General features: G+C 32.4%; 2 pseudogenes; one reads left to right on the top strand and one right to left on the bottom strand.

Moving 5' to 3' along the window:
- Positions 1 to 191: 191 nt before the first annotated feature.
- On the bottom strand, positions 192 to 911 carry LOC142644573 (subtilisin-like protease SBT1.8; annotated as a pseudogene).
- Positions 912 to 930: 19 nt separating this feature from the next.
- Positions 931 to 3,752, top strand: LOC142644572 (subtilisin-like protease SBT1.8; annotated as a pseudogene).
- The last annotated feature ends 16,190 nt before the right edge of the window (positions 3,753 to 19,942 follow it).

Genomic DNA, 19,942 nt, shown 5'->3' with positions numbered 1-19,942 from the left:
CCCAATAAAACTTTTCTAAAAATGGATTAGGGTATACATTAATTGTACTCAACTAAGTAAACCGCCTATAAATCGAGCAAGGGAAGAAGGGGCCTTGCTAGCCATCTATTACCATGACCACGGACACACCTAAAATAGATTAACAAACCCAATGACATTAGTGGAACCCAAAGGAGAAGGAAAGGCAAACCCTAAAACGTCATAGACTCTAAGTCTGATCTCACAACTGTCCATTGAAAAGTAACTGGGCTCTTAACTTGGTGTTAATCATCGCTCCAAACAATTGACCCAAATTTGGACTTGGTTGCATCTCCTATTCCCTTTGCCACAAACGTAACAGTGTAACTCTGTTTGTCTCCTACTTTTCCAAAAAAAAAGCGTTGGAGGCTCTACTGCCACAGCCACCAATGGTGGCGCATTAACAGTCACGTGATAGACAGACCAAGCAGCACCGATATTCATCAACACCCGAGTGTTTCGAACATCCCCATTATTTTCGAACAACCCCATTGTTTTCAAACAAGATGGAGAATGATGGGTAATTGAGTTCACTAAGGTTGAAAAATTTTCTCAAGCACATAACATTGGAGCATTTGACTATGGTTTGGACTTGATCAACCGTGTAGTCCAAGGAGCACAAGAAGGGGAGGTAATCCTCAGTTGAGATATCGTATATAAGGCCTAGAGGGAGGGCTTCACTTGGATCTACATGACCGGCCCCATGAGCCTATAGGTTGGAAAGTGCTCCTTTTGCGGCATCTCAGAGAGGGGATTTTGGTGTTGTCTTGAGTGTAGGCAATAGTCATTAGGACAAATTTGATTGCGCTTGAACTCCATTGTGGATGAGTTGCTTTTAACAGTGCTGCCAATCCACTTATATGCGGGCAAGACATTGATGTACCCGTACCAATTCAATTAAGTAGTTGTCAAATGGAGTAATCTAGCTTTGTGAAAATCAAGTGCGAATATTGGTTTCAAACTAAACCATGATTTGCTAATGCCATAAGCCATAATTGTGTTGGTTGAAGCATAGGATGACTCCTAAACTGTGACTTCTTTTTTAGTGTCACCTAACTAGTTTGCTACTCCTAGATGCATTCCTTCTTTTTTTAAGTATTGATTTGATGATAATTAAATTTAAATGTTCCATGATTTACTCTAGATAGTGAAGGTAATGTGTGTGTATATATATATATATATATATACACACACACACACACACTACAACAAAAATGTTTATTACAGTAGAAAAAATTGTTGCAATAACATCAGAGTTAATGCAATAGTTTATGCAAAGTGTTGCAATTAAATTTGAGCTAATAGGTTTGTGCTACAAGAAAATTTCATTGCAATAAACCTTAAATATTTTAATGACAATTTTTTTGTAATAATATATTTGCTACTACAATAAACAATTTACTACTTCGAATATCTAAAAGCAATAGGCTATCGTTTCACAAATTTTATTGCAATAAATTGCAAAGAATTGACAAAAATAATTTGGGTAAAATGTTTGCAACAGTATCTTTATTGTAATAGATAATTGTTTCCTATTTTTTATTACAATAAATTGTAAAATAATTAGGATTAGATCATTGTAATAAAATATTCATTGCAACTTCATGTTTGTCATTGCAATAAATTGTAAAATAATTGATATTAAGTTATTGCAATGTTATATTTGTTGCAATAAGTTATTTCTTTGAAATTTCTATTGTAATATATCACAACATAAAACTTAAATATTTTAATGACAATTTTTTTGTAATAATATATTTGCTACTGCAATAAACAATTTACTACTTCGAATATCCTATAGCAATAGGCTATCATTTTACGAATTTTATTGCAATAGATTGCAAAAAATTGACAAAAATAATTTGGGTAAAATGATTGCAATGGTATCTTTATTGTAATAGATAATTGTTTCCTATTTTTTATTACAATAAACTGTAAAATAATTAGTATTAGATCATTGTAATAAAATATTCATTGCAACTTCATGTTTGTCATTGCAATAGATTGTAAAATAATTGATATTTAGTTATTGTAATGTTATATTTGTTGCAATAAGCTATCTCTTTGAAATTTCTATTGTAATTGGGCCAGATGTGATTGGGCCTGGGGTTAATATCTTGGCTGCTTAGCTTGAGGCTGTTAGGCCTACTGGATTGGACACAGACACTAGGAAGACCCAATTCAACGTCATCTCAGGTATGCTACTTATTTTTGTTTCTATTTAGTTAAGTGATAATATTGGAGAAGGAAATTTGAGATTAATGTTAATTCTAAATGAGAGGAAAACATATTTTCTTTGCATGTGCGGCTTCTTGTTTAGTTTTGGTGAATTAAAAGTGACCCGTATTGCATTATAAAAAATAGCCCTCACATCCTAAGCAACCAAAATTGATTTAAACAATTGTATTGAATCAGAAGCTTTGTTATCGTGTTTCATTTACAATAAGCTAAAAATAGGGAAGAGAAACGTTATTAGGTGTTGTATTTCATTAAATACACATAGTACCTGATTCATATAGGATTTTGAAATCTTACATATGCGGTCCACTATTTTTGTTTTTGCTCACCCTCATAAGCGACAATAAGCGACAATAAGCGTTGAAGGTTAATATGTACAGCTTTCATGGATATTTCTACAATGGAACTATGGCAAAGATGGAAGGAAGTGAAAATGAAGATGAAACTTCAGGCATTCAATACCATCAAATTCATCAATTTGCATAATAACAGTAAGAAATTCAAACATAGGTGGTTGAGAATATCTAAAACAAAAATGAAAATTCATCAATTTACATTAATTCCACATGCTTCTTTATACAGAAAATTCATCAGTACTCTTAAGAGTACCTAAAAATTACTCTCTTTACATGGGTGGTTAATAACTTAATATCATTGAATTGGTACAGGTACATCAATGTCTTGCCTGCATATAAGTGGATTGGCAGCACTGTGGATTGGCAGCACTATTAAAAGCAGCTCATCCACAATGGAGTCCAAGCGCAATCAAATTTGCCCTAATGACTACTGCCTACACTCAAGACAACACCAAATCCCTCTCCGAGATGCTGCAGGAGGAGCACTTTCCAACCCATGGGCTCATGGGGCCAGTCATGTAGATCCACGTGAAGCCCTCTCTCCAGGCCTTATATACGATATCTCAACTGAGGATTACATCCCCTTCTTGTTCTCCTTGGACTACACGGTTGATGAAGTCCAAACCATTGTCAAACGCTCCAATGTTACGTGCTCAAGAAACTTTTCCAACCCTAGTGAACTCAATTACCCATCATTCTCCGTCTTGTTTGAAAACAATGGGGTTGTTTAATACACCCGGGTGTTGACGAATGTCGGTGCTGCTTGGTTTGTCTATCATGTGACTATTGATGCGCCAACATCAATGGCTGTGACAATGAAGCCTACAAGGCTTGTTTTTGGAAAAGTAGGGGACAAACAGAGTTACATCGTTACATTTGTGGCAAAGGGAGTAGGAGATGCATCCAAGCCCGATTAGGTCAATTGTTTGGAGCAACGCTCAACACCAAGTTAAGAGCCCAGTTGCTTTTCAATGGACAGTTGTCAGATCAGACTCAGAGTCTATGACGTTTTGGGGTTTGTTTTTCCTTCTCCTCTGGGTTCCACTAATGTCATTAGGTTTGTTGATCTATTCTAGGTGTGTCTGTGGCCATGGTAATAGACGGCTAGCAAGGCCCCTTCTTTGGTTGCCCGATTTATAGGTGGTTTACTTTTGTTTTTTGAGGGAGTATAGGCGGTTTACTTAGTTTTTGTTGAAATAGAATGTGTTATATTTTGTAATAGCACAAAGTCTGTACTGGGTTGTTTGCTCAAAAAAAAAAAGGGCAAACTACATATTTGGTTCCTATCCTTTACACCAGATTTCATTTAGTCCCTAACCTTTCAATTCTGTCAAGTTGGTCCCTAATTTTTTAATGCCATGTTAATTTAGTCTAACCATTATCTTTTGGATGGAAAAGTCTGACATGTTAAATGGTTTTTTTATTTTTTTATTTAAATTGCCACATCATCTGCCTCTGAACTAACATGTCAGCATTTTAAATTTTATTTTATAAAATGTCAATTTAATTTTAAATTAGAAAAAAGAAGAAGAAAAATAACAGATAATTGAATCCTAGCTCACGTCTATCGACAACAAAAAAATCCCTTTCCTCAAAAAACAACAAAAATCCCTTAAGTCACTGTCACAATTTCATCACGTTTTGGTCCTCTAGAGAGAAAGGTGACACCTAACGGCAACGACTGGATCTGAGGGCCGATGGAGTCGCCGTTTATCTGAGGAATGACGGTATTATCGTTCTCTCAGGTTTTTATCTCTTGTTTTTTGGAATGGACCAAAACGTGAAGGTTCAATTCTATGCAAATTTAATTGTACAGATTTTTGGGTACAAGGAAATAGAGAGCCCCAATTTTGTTCACCATACTGCTTTTAATTATAAGTTTTTGGATTTTTCACGTATGTGATCAAGTACTGTTTTTTCAGTGATGATTTTGCAATCATCTTCTTTATCTTCAACATCAGGCTCACCTGCATTGATTTTTGAAGTTACACATATAATGGCTAAGGCCGTACTGTATTCTTCAAAAATAAGATCAGCCTTAACAGTCAACTTTCCTTGATGAGGATTTGACAGAACATAAATTTTATACCGTGAAATTTTGTGATGAAACAATGGAGCAGAGAAATGAGTATAGGGAATTGTGGAGGAAGAGTCATGGGTTTGGGAATGTTTCTATAGTCGTTTGGTTTACTCAGAGAGAGAGAGAGGGACAAACCTGATGCCACTAGAAGAGAGAGGCGCTGTCGGAAGGAAGGACAAGGGATTTTGGATTTTAGGGAGATAGTGTTTTACATGATAGGTTTGCCCCTGTTTAAGCAAAATTCTGAAGATTTGATTTGGTTTTCTAAAAAAAAACTAACGTGTTCTCTTTTAAACCAAAAAAAAAAAAAAAATTTGATGTGTTAGTCTAGGTGGCAGTTGACGTGACATTTTTTTTATTTTTTTATTTAAGCTGTTTGACACGTAAATCTTTTTCATCCAAGAGATAACGGTAGGGACTAAATTGACACGACATTGAAAGGTTAAGGACCAAATTGACACAATTAATTAGTTAGGGACTAAATTAAAATATAATGTAAAAGATAGGGACTAAATATGTAATTTATCAACAACAAAAAAATCCGTATTGGGTTGGAGTGTTGAACCGTTGCAGTTAAAGTCATGAAATGTTATCAAGAGGAAAATTTTTGACTCAGGCTCGGTCAAAATTTGGACACAAGGGTCTCTTTTTCTTGCTATGACAAAGGGCCTTATTATTATTTGGGCCTTAAGTTTAAGCTTGCCATGTTTAAAGCAATTTGGATCCAAGAGATTCCTAAAGGGCCTTATTAAAACCATATCTGGTTTCTTCAGGCCCAAAACCTTATTGGACTTTGGATTAGAACAAAAAAAGAAGAAGAAACTTTCAAACTTTGATCTTCTCAGTCTTTTATTGATCCGTAGGATATATGGATCTGGCAGAGTACTAACCCGTCAACTCTTTTTGCTGGCCACACCCACGGATTAGCATTAGTAAGGTAGTCGACAGATTTCAGTCAACATCTTTTGATTGTCATAAGCCCAGTCGAATTGCTTGGCCCAAAACATTACTCCCATTCGGGTGAAAACCCATCTTGATTTTCAACAATAGGCCTTTTTATACATTTGGGCTAACTTACAAGGCTTCAAAAAGAAAATCCATTGCAGAGAAACTAAAATTTGAGATAGTGATTATTACAACCCTTAAAATTTTATTTTAGCTAATTTACTCTCTAAACTTCACATATATACCAAATTGATGCATGTGTTAGTCTACAGTTAAAAGTGACTAAAATTCAGTTCATTTGATAGAGAGAGAAATGGTTAGGAGAGAGAGTTCTATTAGCATATAGGATTCCCAAAGCCCAATATTGGAATATTTTAGAAAAGCCCACTTATGTTTATACAAGCTATCAGCCCAACAGGGCTTGCATATGTCTTAAAGAAGGCCTAGCTTTCAATTTTAAATCAATAAGATCAGGTATAAAATGTTTTTTTACAATTTGTTTTCACAATTATTAAGATAAAATGTTGTGCTTAATGATAGTAAAAGTAATATTATTTCAATTTCGATTTGTATTTCAACAATTATGAAAAGAAATAAATTGTAAAAGCTTTTGTGTCCGAATTGATTTTAAATTGTCAATAACTATAACTATCACCCTTAGCCACTTAGTTACAGTTAGGTTCCATGCAAGACAAACACCCAAATTTTACCTGAAACAGTCATTTTATATGTTCCAATTTATTACATAGTTTGGTTTGGTTTGGCTTGTCATGTGGCCAAATATGACATAACATACCAAAATGTTAAAAAATTATAATTGAAAGGGACATATGAATTCTGTTTATAGGCAAACTATTTCTTTTGAACATTTATAGGCACACTTTAAGCTCAGATGGATCAGTCTAAAAGATGAGATTAGGTATGAATCAATTAAGCATCATTATCTTCACTTTAAGCTTAGGTAGGTAGCCATATAGAACCACAAATATCGCATATTTGACCCAGTCAGTTAAGGTCTTCATCAAATCACTATTATTATTATTATTATTATTATTATTATTATTATTATTATTATAGGGTAATAAAACTAAGAAAAATGTTAAATTCACAATTTTTTTTTATAACAAATCTTAAGTAGTAAATTATTATTAGTAAGTAAAAGAATGATGTCAATGATGAATCCAAATGAAAATCAATAACAATTTACTTTAAAAATGTTAATGTAGCGTTTGTTAAACGAATATTCTTCTAAGAGAAAAGAATATTATTAATTTTTTTTTTTTTTGGTTGAGGAAAGGAGAAAAAGAAAGATGTAAATGTATCTTTCATGCTTGCATGTAAATCACTAATGCATTCTGTTGACCCGTGAACTTGCAGTTAATCCTCTAAAGCTTCATGGACGCAAAAAAATATCCCTAGTCAGGTACAAAATTTGTAGATGAAGGTTGCTTTTTATCAATAGCTATATTAAATACAACCCATAAATTTTTTTTTTTGAGAAGGTACAACCAATAAATTTAAATTCGCTCATTAGCTAATACAACTATATGTTAAATTTAATTGAAAAATCTAATATATAATAAAAAAACTTTATCAAAAAAAATTTATATAAAAAATATATAACAGTCATATATCTTCCTTTTTCCTTTTATCTATCTGTCCAAATATGGTGCATGAATCCATCTATAATCAACCTCCTGTACACTACTAGACCATCCTTGTCTCTATCCTTTCCCTAGGAGTCTAAGGCATACATTTGTCTAAATTAGGAAGATACTATATAGATGGTGGTCATGCATTTTTCAGGTTGGCTTTACAACACGAAGCACCAATAGAAAGAGAAGGCATGTCCATTTTGTAATAGGGTGCTCCACCAAAGTAACTTTGATTATTCAAAATCATTAAAAAGCACGTCACTAATAAGATGTTACTTTCTTACAAAAAGCCTTTGTTTGAGGGAATTTTTGAAAGTGAAATATTAACAACTATCGATGCAATAATATGAGTTTTATTTTATATAAAAAAATTGAATAAATTGGAGAAATTGTATAAAACTAGTTCTAAAGCCTATAAAACTGACAAAATATTAACATAAAGCTAGCTGATTACCAAAATTCTGACATAAAATAGTGTGTTAAGGGCACCTAACACAACCTTTTTTGAATGCTTATTTCATATATAGCAATTATTTGTGGGAATACACAGTGCTTAATAAGAGTTTGATTTCCAAATATGTGTGCTATTTGGAAAAGTTGTGCACGTAAACACCACTGGCAAGGCCATGTCTCTCTCGCACAGACACATTTCAAAGGGGAACCAGATATATGTTCATGGGGACATATAAGAAGAATAATGGGTTAAAGTCAAAAAGGAGAGGTTTATTGGTTTGGAACGACATATTAGGTTGAGACTTGAAACTCAACGCAACATCCACTATTTATGGATTGGTGCAGATAATTTCGTCGGGCCTAGCTAGAGTCCTCAATGGCAACCAGTTATTAAGACTGGCATTAGATGTAGAAAAAGGTCTCATCACTCATGAATTTAGGAAGGTTGATTTTCCGTTTGATTGAATAGTTGAAATTCCAGGAATTTCGGGTAGCATATTTTTTTTATGCACATGGATAACTGTATATATGAATTTCTGAACAACCCACTATTTTTGTTTTCTTTTCTGAATTTCCCAACAACCCACTTATATTAACTTAGTAAAAATAATAGGATTTTACTAACTTGTGCCTTACGGATACACAATAGTATATTATTTTTGAAAAAAATTTATCGAAAATTGAAAAAGTTTACAGTTTTTTCAATTCTCCATAAAATATTTACAAATGGTTAAGAATTTTGGTTGATGTATAGCCTCTTAAAAATGTTAAGAATTTTGTAATTCAAATGGTTGACACTTCTTAATGTTTTTAATAGAGATATATAGGAGTCAATTCCCCTTCTTTCAACTATTGGATTATCACCACCGTGCATCCTTGATACGGTGGTCACTTCACAAGTATAAGTGTTTGTGGGGTGTGGAGGGTAAGGACTGAGATTCAAGTCTTTAGGAAGGAGTTTCACACATATATATACTTAGATTAGGTTAGAGTAGAATTTCTATTTCTAGGAAGACACTTCACACACATATATACATAGATTAGACTATAGCAGAATTTCTATCTTTTATATATATATATATATATACACTGGCGGAGCCAGAGGGGGGGGCCAGGGGCACCTGGCCCCCTGACTCCTATTTATTTATTTATTTATTTTTTTTGTATTAGTAGTCACATGGAGGGGGAAAAAAAAGACTTCTACTTGTTGAAACTTGAAAGTAACCAAACCATCTATTTCACTATTTTTTTTATATCATTATTTACACTATTTTTACTATGAATGATACTTTTCACATCATTTTATCTTTGAATGATGCTAGAGATATTACAAATTTTACTACTTATGTCTTACAAATTGCTATGTCACCAATCACAAAAAATAATTTCAAATATTTATTCATTATATTTTTTAAGTAACACTAATCATATTTTTACTCCATCAATTTGTAAATTTTTTAGTAGCTATGAATTGGTTGTTTTTGTTTATTTATTTTCATAATATGAAATATATTCATATTTGCTTACAATTGTTTATTTATTTTGTTATTATTGTTGATTAATATTTTTTAGATAAATTTCACTTTTAATATTGTCTTTTAATTTTGCCTCCTCTAGACTAAAATCCTAATTCCGCCACTATATATATATATATATATATATATATATATATATATTGGATTATCAAAAAAAATCTTAATTTTTTTTAATTACATATATTTAATCCAATATCCAACTTAATTTTTAAGTCTCATAAGTGCACGAAAATAAAACTTCCCAAAAATGAGCGCATGTAAATAGCCACATGGTACTCCCAACCAATAAAAAAAAATTCTTACCAATTCCTAAATTTAAGGAGTACAGGTTGTCATGAAAATTGCAATGATTTACTTGAATTGGTTCAGAGGGCCGGCCACGTGTGTAATACAACATAAAGAATGAATAAATTCTCGCAATTTATCTTCTTTAGACGGTCAAACTTGTGGATTAAAATTTTACCTTTTGCATTTGCACAGTAGTAAGAGGCGTATTGATTACATCATTAATTACATCATTATGCTTCAAATAGGAACAACAAAATCTCCAACTTTCATCTATTGACTTAAATAAATTTTGATTTGAATTTAGAGTAATAAAGTTGTATACAATATTACAAATTGGCATGACAATAAATGTGATTGGTGCTATAGTAACATAATTTTTTTTTAAATCATTTTTTTTTTTTGCTTTTAAAAATTGATAGCTTTTTAAAAAAAAAATTGATACATTAATTTGTAAGATTTATATAATATGTATTTGTATTTTTCCTAAATCAATCATTTCATAAATTGGTATATTTGATAGTTAAGCGGTAGGGGATATTTGAATCATGATCATCTCTATTAAAAAAAAAACTACTAGTTAAACTACAAGTTTCTTGAAAAAAAATTATATATAACTTGAATTTTCTCATCCACAAGATTGCACTCACACACTCACACTAACATTACTATTTTATATACTCATTACTAATATCCTCAAACGTGATCAATGGTAAAGCAAAATATGAAACAAGAAAATGATATTATATGAGAAATATTATGTTTATAACATTTTTACAACACTTCTTAAATGGTATGTTGTTGTTGTTGTTGTTGTTTTTTTTTTTTTTTTTTTTGAGAAACAATGGTATGTTGTTATTGATTGTTATGAGTGGGCAAAAAAATAATTTAAGTTGTGGATTCAAATTATAACAAATAACAAACTTATATTACTATCTATAATTTTTTGTGAAAGTGTTGTGGAAATATTGTAAGTGTAACACTTCTCTTATTATATAAAACTAGCTTGTAACTCCATGCACATGCATGAATACACTTAAAGTTATACAATATGATGCATAATATAATTCATATATATATATATATATATATATATATATATAACTTAAATACTATTGATAGTCATTTTTATATTTTATTAACTCTTTAAAAAATTTTGTAAAAATATTATTAGGTATAAAATGTAAATTGTCCATTTTTTTTAAAATTATTGTGAAGCACTTTTGAATTCAATTATTGTCCATATATATATATAGATGATTTATAAATTTCAATTCTTTTTTTTAGTTATATGATTATATTTTTTTATGATTTATTATATTGGACTCCTTGTTTTTTACACTAAATTAACTAATTTGGCACAAAAATTTAAAAATTTAGATTAGATGAGACACGTGGCGCAAAATTAAACTCTAATTAAAATTTAATTTTTACACTAAATTAACTCGCTTGGCACAAAATTCTAAAATAGATTAGATGAGACACATGGCACAAAATTAGACTCTAATTGAATTTCAATTTGAATTTTAATTAAATTTTCTCTCTGCTTTATCTATTGTTATTATTATTATTATTATTATTATTATTATATAGATAGATATGCTCAACAAACTGTGTAGCCCCAAATTTTTCTTCGTTGATTGCTAAAGAACTTGTCTAAGAGAACTTTTTTGTCCCTACTAAAAGCCAATTTGACAATATATTTTGCATAGAGTGTACTTCAAAATAGTTTAGAGGAAAATTTGTTCAACCTCTATATATATGTGGCTATTTAAATGACTATCTGTATGTGTTTTTAGTCAGTTCACTATTAAAATTATTTTTTAAATCACTAATAATAACTAATAATAGCCTGTCACTTAAGATTTGTTATAAAAGTGTTGTAAAAATATTGTAAACATGACATTTCTCTTTTACAAATCATCACATAATTTGTTGGATACATAGGGTTAAAGAAGATCCTCTCAACCGATTTAGAGAAAAGTTTTGCATCTAGCCAATTCGCAAGAGCTTCAAGCCAACATGGCAATGGGATATTCCAAATATTTCTTGGAGCTTTATGCAGGCAGCTATTTTTAAAGACTAATGAGTTGAGATACTTAAAGATAAGGGTTGTGAACCTAAATGCCAAATAGAAATGAGACACTTTTTTCTTCTAAATAATTAAGAGTGAAAACTTGGATTTGTGTGAAAACACAAGAACTTGTTCAGACCCCCAAATAAAAATTACAGTTAGATTGCTTTTACTCTAACTTAGACTAAATGCAGAATAAGAGTAAATGAGTGCAAACAACCGATAGCACTACCCTAAACCATATTCATCAATTATCAACAATAAAATAAAAGCTTAAAGGATAGGCAAGAAAGATGCAAATACAAGATAACACTGAGACGTGTAATCGAAGAGAAAACCGAAAAACTTGGCGAAAAACCTCTCCGCGACCCTCCAAATCGAAATCGATCCGCTAAAGAATAAAGTTGGAGTACATGAATAACAAAAGATCCTCCAAACCTAGTCTACCCAATGTACTTGAGCCCTCCAAGCTCTAGCTACCAACTGGCTTCTTAGAACCTTGTCTTCTCTAACTTTCCAGATCCCGCAATTCAACCCGATTGCATCGGCCAATGAATGACTCTTTCCAATGCTTCCCAATAGTATCAAAATCTCACTTGATACTTAGAATGTGTGTGATAAGTGTTTACGCTATCAACCTCTCAAGGATATAGAGATGGAAAGGTAGAAGTTGAAGAAAATCACAAAAAAATGTGTAGATGATTGTGGGTATAACAATCTCTAACTTTCAAGTGTATTATCTAGGGTTTTATCTCTAAAAAGTACACCTTACAATTTGTGGGTAATGAGGGTATATATAATGTGAGTAAAGACTTGGTAAAGCAAAACATAACTTTTTGCCAAACAAAAAGTTTTGTCAGTACTTCGCAGGAAGGTCTTACCCGTGAGACAGTCACGAAAACCTCCAAGCTGGCATGACTCTTTATCTTGAAGACATGTGCTCTACATGTGGCTTTTTCGTGGATAAGCTTCTTGCGAGACACTCACAAAATCCACTTGTTTATCCTTTTAAGCTTAAGTCTTCACACTCTCTCACACTCATCTCTTACAATTAAAAACCCACATAAATATAGGGAAATATGATTGAAGAAATTACAATCAAATTTGGTACAGAATTAAAACTAACACAAAATAGTTGTAAATTACAACTTTAAAAAGAAGAATAAGAAACTAGATGATACAAATCAATGGCAACCAGTTATTAAGACTGACATTATGTAGAAAAATGTCTCATCACTCATGAATGTAGGACGGTTGATTTTCTGTTTGATTGAATAGTTGAAATTCCAAGATTATCGGGTATCATATTTTATATGCATATGTATAACTTCCCAAAAATGAGCACATGTAGATAGCCACATGGTCCTTCCAATTAATAAATTTTTTACCAATTCCTAAATTTAAGGAGCCTATGTAGTCATGAAACATTGGCTGTTATGGGTAGGCAAAAAAATAATGTAAGTTATGTATCCAAATTAGAATCAATAAAAAAATTATCACCTATGATTTGTTGTGAAAATATTGTAAACGTAGCACTTCTCGTATTATTTAGGATATGCTCAAATTGTGTAGCCTCCAAAGTTTTCTTTTTCGATTGCTAAAAGATTTGTCTTAGGAAACATTTTTGTTCCCTTCTAAAAGCTAGTTTGACAATATATTATGGGTAGAGTATACCTTCAAAATAGTTTAGAGGAAATTAAATTCATTCAACCATATGTATATATGTGGCTATTTAAACGATTATTTACATGTGCTTTTAGTCAATTGACTTCTTTAATGAGGCATTTGATTAGATTAGATAATGTAAGAGTAATGCTAGAGATGCAAACTTTTTTACAAATTTTTTTTCAAACTACTGATGTGGTTAAGGGTGTCCATGGGTTGGTTCGAGTCGGGTTTGTGCCCAACCCAAGACCAACCTAACAGAATCAAGTGGAGGAAGTTTAGACTCGTTGTCGACTGGTGAGAGAGTTGGATTGGAGCAGTCGAATTCATGTTGGAAAGTGGTCGGTTGGGTAGAAACCATCCACTATGGAGAAATCCGACCAAAACAATGCATTTTAGGTGAAACATCGCTGGATCCGGCAAAGATCTCACTAGATCTAGTGAGATCTTGTTAGATTTGGTGAGATTTCCACCAGATCTGACTGAGATCTGACTAGATTCGATGAGATCTCCTCAAATACAGCATAAATCTTGTTAGATCTAAAGTATTTTGACCAAAAACTCATGGGAAAAAGCTTGGATCGCTGTATTTGTTAAGTTTCACGATCAGGTCAGTTAAGGTGGGTTTTAGAGGAGAAAACCCGTCAATCGACCCACCGAAGTTGGTTTTTAGGATCTGTAACCCGTAGCCGATCGACGAAGCTCTCGGGTCGGTCACAGGTGGGTCAGTTCCAGTAGGTGGGTCGAGTCCGGGTCATGGGTGGACACCCCTAGAAGTGATAAGTAGTAATTGGTAAATACAAAAGTGATATTAATGGTGGGCCTAGATGAAAACTAATAAGAAGTTGGACACATCAATAGTTTGTAAAATGTTATAAAATAGTTTGTGATTGTAGCATTACTCATAATTTAATAAATAATGTGACTTAATACAAATGGATGTTTTTATAAAGAGAAATGTCACGTCTACAATATTTTCACAACAAATAACAGGTGATAAGTTGTTATTAATTCTAATTTGAATCCACTATTAAAATTACTTTTTTACTTACCAGTAATAACTAATAACAGCTTGTCACTTAAGTTTTATTGTAAAAATATTATGAAAATATTATAGATATGATATTTCTCTTTTATAAATCATCACATAATTTGTTAGATACAAAGGGTCGAGAAAGATTCCTCTAGATGGATTTGGAGAAAAGCTTTGTATCTAGCGAATTCACAAGAGCTTCACGCCAACATGGGAATGGGATATTCCAAATATTTCTTGGAGCCTTATATTATTCTACTCATGTGGCTTCTCTTATTTCCCATTGTAGCCTTGCATGCAACTATTTTTATAGACTAAGTGGCCGTTTGGTAATGTTGTTATAATAATGTTGATTTTATTTTTTGAAAATACGTGTAAGTGAAAAAGTGTGTGAAAATACGCGTAATACTGTTTAAACACTGAAAACTGTTGTTCAAAACACCCTACCAAACAGCCCATAAAGAGCTGAGATACTAAGAGATAAAGGTTGTGAACCTAAATGCCAAATAGAAATGAGACACTTTTTTCTTCTAAGTAATTAAGAAGAATAAGAAACTATTTAACTAGATGATACACTTTTGTAAGATAATGTAATACTCTTGTAAAATGGCATAATTTTTTCTAAACCCTAATTTTTGCACTCAATTATTCATTTAAACTAAAAATAGTCAATAACATGTACAATGCATAAAAAAGTTGAGGCATAATATGATGGATAACATACAACACATGTCGTCAAGCTTTAAAAATGGTTTTAATGTCCCAATTACAAACCCAAATAGTGGTTTAACATTTGAAAGAGATGTTGTAGGGGAAGTTGTGTCTGAAGGTGACTCCCTTGGCATTGTACAAGTGCTGAGGTCGAATGAACCAAATTCATCTAAGATTTTGGACACATTATTGAGGAAACAAGAAGGAAGAAGAAGAAGATTGAAGGAGTTTAGAAGATGGGGGAAGTGTCCCACATAGGTAGGAATGGAAAATAAGGCAGTACATGCGTGTTTTTGTTAGGCATGCTCAAGTTATTGATGGAGACTGTGCTTGTGCCTTGTATTGAAGAAGTCTTAGATTCCTTTTGGAATGTAATGTCCATCGATGCAACAAGTTATGGAATGACATGTTGTTTACCAGTCATATTCTATAAAATTGTTAATTTCTTTTTCGTGGTCCATGGTGAGAAAATGGTTCACTAAGGCAAGTGGAGCTCATGAACAGAAAGGGAAAACATTTTCCAAAAAAGTCCAACAGAGAATACAACAAGTCATTAATTTTAACAAGGATGGTACAATGATAGTCTTAGATATAAATGATAGGCGGCGCAGGGAAATCATTGCGCCGCACCGCTTTTTAAGCCAAATTGCCCATCTCTTTAGCCTCTTTTCACTCCTAGGGGTTGCATATATATGTTTGCAGATTTCACTGTTTGTATCGTCATTTGATTGTGGCCTCTCCGACCATGTTGAATTAATGGCCATGCCATTCTCTGCCTTTTTCACCGCACATCACTCCCCCACATGTTTAGTTCTTGGACCTGAGTGAGTGTGTGAATGAAAATACATACTACTGTGATACTTGCAGATACTGATACTCCCTGATACTGCCGTACGTACGAGGGACCATGCGTATAGAACATGCATGTCTCACTTCATTCCAAACTCCAAACTACGAGATAAATTGTAAACCCATTCATGCGATGCTAGAAAAAGTTTAGTTTTTTTTTTTTTTTTTTTGTAATGATTGATTGCAAATAAGAGGTAGTCAGTAGTCACAGTAATTTTGTATAAGTTCGCAACATAATCTATTGGATTAATTAATTACACTTACCTACCCAAAATTATAAGTGTATTTACACACCCAAACTTTAATATATTATAAATAATATCCTAATTCGAGCATTAACATTCACTCTTCAATATTTTTCATATAAAAATAAAACTCTTCAATATATTTTTTTTAACACACAAATAAACAACCATACGTTAATACTCAAAAAAGGCTTTTGACTTATTCATTTAAATAAATAAATAAAGATCCTATATGGCTTAATTCCCAATTTTAACAAATTAACTCAAGTAGGATATTTCAATGTAGTTTTTTTTTTTTTTTTTTTTAGAAAGTTTCAATCTATTGCGTTCGCTTCTGATAATAGTTTTTTATTATTAGACCAAGACACCAATTAGTTTTTGGTGTAGACGGAGATTAAGTCTCAAATCTTTTATTCAAGCATTATAAATTTTACCAGCTGAACTAACTGAAACCCACTTTCAATTAAAAAAATAATGTAAACTAAATACATAATCACATGAGAGACATAATTCTTCATGACGTGAAAACCCTTGTAATTAAACAAGGTAAAAACATTGTTGAATCAAAATCCAAAGGGCAAAGCAACTAATAAAAGGTTGTTGCAGTATAGACTTAGTTCATACAAGTATACAACATCCTTGTACATGTAATTAGACACTGTAAATCTTCTTGTCCTACTAATTACTATATACTCATGCCTTAACACCTTTTACTTGATCTGCTTCGCAAACAGTCGCGCCGATTGTAGATTGATCTATTGATCATTTCAAGATCTTGAAGATTTGGGTTTGTCATTGTGCTTCCGTGATCAAGGTCCAACAACACAGTAGTGATTAAGATGTTAAAACAATAAAACTCCCAAGTGTATTCAATGAAGAGTTCTTGGAAGACAATAGATTCTCTCTCTAGGTTTACTCTTTATTTTTGTAGTTGTCTTTCTGTATAGTAATTGGGGTTAAAATAAGGTTCACACATACCAATACGGTTTGAGCTTAATGTAACTACAAAAACAGCTGTGGAAATTCAACCCCAACCCCCCCAAAAAAAAAAAAAGCCGTGAAAAGTAAGGTCGGTGCTTTCGATAATATGGTTCACTTGACTGAGTCTCGAGCGAGCATCTACAAGAATCAGTATTAGTGGTATAAAAAATTTAGCAATTTAACAATACAAAAAACTACTATATCTATTTTATTACTTTATTTTACAAAATACCGAATATCAGTAGTTTTATTTTAGTATTCAACACAATAAAATAGTATAAATAACACAATAAAATAATATATCTACTACAATAAATAATAATCACCACCACCAACAACACAATAAAATAATATATCTTTAAATAAAATATTGTTTTTTTTAGCATCATAGGTGCAGTGCACACAGCCAAAGATAGCTCAAGAGCAGAAAAATATGGCTTTTGCTCCACTAATGCATTAGCCTTTTGTTCCATTTTTGTTATATTTAGTTGCTAAATATAGCATTTTACCTATTGACCTCCATTAATACTAATGTTCTAACGAGACTTTTTGTCAAACTCCGAGTCTGCTTGATAAATTCATAAGCTCTTGCTTAAAAAATTGTTGGGTGCATCAAGCACCATGGTCTAGCCCACATATGAGTAGAGCTTCTTAATGGGCTTGTCCAAAGTTAGCCAACAACTAGCCACGTGCATGACAATGTGCATGACAAGAATTCTAGTTAAAGCAGTCTTAGGAATCCATAAGTTCTTAGGATTCATGTGGGGCGGCAGACTTGCTTATAAAAGCAAGAATTAGTGTGCTGCATAAGGTAGATAGCAACAGCAAGCGTGTGTCGCATAAGAAAAATGTGCCGCATATTGAATAGAAAATAGAGAAAGAGGAAGCCGCACTAGAGAATTGAGAAAGTAGCTAAGAGGGAGTTGCTTAGAGAAAAAGAAGACAACCGAGAGAGAACTATACGTGGAGAAGAAAATTAAAATGAGAGAGCAAAGTGTTGCCACCTTTTAGAGAGATTATTAGTGTGTGTGTGAGAGAGAGATAGAGAGTAAAGAAAAATAATGTGGTTTTTCTTTAACTGTGAGACACAAAAAGAGTGTATGTGAGAACAAATAAAAATAAGAGAGATTTTTCTTTAGCTGTAAGACATATAAAATAATTATTATAATTGATTTGATAATAGCGAAATAATTCAACATTTGTCTCGTGGTTTTTCCCTTCGAGGATAAAGGTTTTTCACGTAAATGTTTGTGTTTTTGTGTGTGATTATTATTTTGAATTGATAGTTTTGGTAATAATACTATTCGAGACCCAACAAGTGGTATCAGAGCTAAGGTTTGAGTGGAAGTAATGGCCGAAGAAGAAGGCAAGGTTTCAGGAATAAAGAAGTTTGATGGAATAGACTTTGGGTATTAGAGGATCTGGATAGAAGATTATCTTTATAGGAAGAAACTTGAAACTATGAAGGTTGAAAGCTGGAACCTTCTTGATAGATAGGTATTGGGAGTAATTCGATTAACTTTATAAAGATTAATTGCGCACAATGTTGTGAAGGAAAAGACTGTAGTGGATCTAATGAAGGTTTTGTCTGGCATGTATGAAAAGCCGTCAGTTAACAACAATGTGCATTTGATGAAGAAGTTGATTAATCTGAAGAAGGCAAAAGGCACTCCTGTAGTGCAGCATCTGAATGAGTTCAATACAATCACAAATCAATTATCCTTGATGGAAATTGTATTTGATGGTGAGGTTCGTGCATTAACTCTTTTAGCTTCTTTACCAAATAGTTGGGAAGCCATGAGAATGGAAGTGAGTAATTCTGTAGGAAAAAACAAACTCAAATATGATGATTCGAGATTTGATTTTAAGTGAAGAGGTTTGTAAGAGAGATGCGAATATAGACAATGCGCAAGATCAAGCTTTTGTCATGGAGAACAAAAGCAAAGGTAGAAGTAGAGGACCTAATAATCGAAAATTCGATAGTAGGTCACAATCAAGAGATAGATCTCAGTTTAAGAAAACTAGAGAATGCTTCTATTGTGGGAAAATGGCCACATAAGAAGAGATTTTTGGCATTGGAATAAAGAATAAACTAAAGGAAAAGATGAAAAGAATGATAGTGAGAAAAATACTATAGTTGTTGTGATTCTTGAGGATGTTGTGGTACTTTATGTTGAAGAGCAAAAGTGTGAGCATGTTGCTAATAATGGTGTTGAGTAGGTTATTGATTTTGCAGCCTCCCATTATGTTATCCCTATGAAAAGATTGTTTACCACATACAAAGCAGGAGATTTTGGTATAGTGAAGATGGGTAATTTGAGTTACTCAAAAATTGTGGGAATTGATAATGTGTGCATTGAAACCAATGTTGGTAGCATTGTAATGTTAAAGGATGTGCGATATGTTCCAGATTTAAGGATGAATGTGTTTTCTACATTGGCTATGGATTGAGTAGCTTATTGTAACTACCTTGGTAATGGAAGATGGAAACTTACTAAAAAAGGTTCATTAGTTGTTACAAAAAGATTAAAGATTGAGATTAAAGATTTTGAGAAGAATCGAAAGATAAGAGTTGGGATTGAAGGTGATGATATCAAGAGGGTGAAATTCTCATTGTCTAATAATGATGTTGAGTGGGTTATTGATTTTGCAGCCTCCCACCATGTTATCCCTATGAAGAGGTTGTTTACCATGTACAAAGCAGGAGATTTTAGTATAGTGAAGATAGGTAATTTGAGTTACTCAAAAATTGTGGGAATTGGTAATGTGTGCATCGAAACCAATGTTGGTAGCATTATGATGTTAAAAGATGTGCGATA

Source organism: Castanea sativa, chromosome 7 (assembly GCF_040712315.1).
Source record: "Castanea sativa cultivar Marrone di Chiusa Pesio chromosome 7, ASM4071231v1".
In the NCBI taxonomy this organism is placed as follows: Eukaryota; Viridiplantae; Streptophyta; class Magnoliopsida; order Fagales; family Fagaceae; genus Castanea; species Castanea sativa.
The sequence above is the reverse complement of the archived record's forward strand: the minus strand, read 5'-3'. Positions and strand labels throughout refer to the sequence as shown.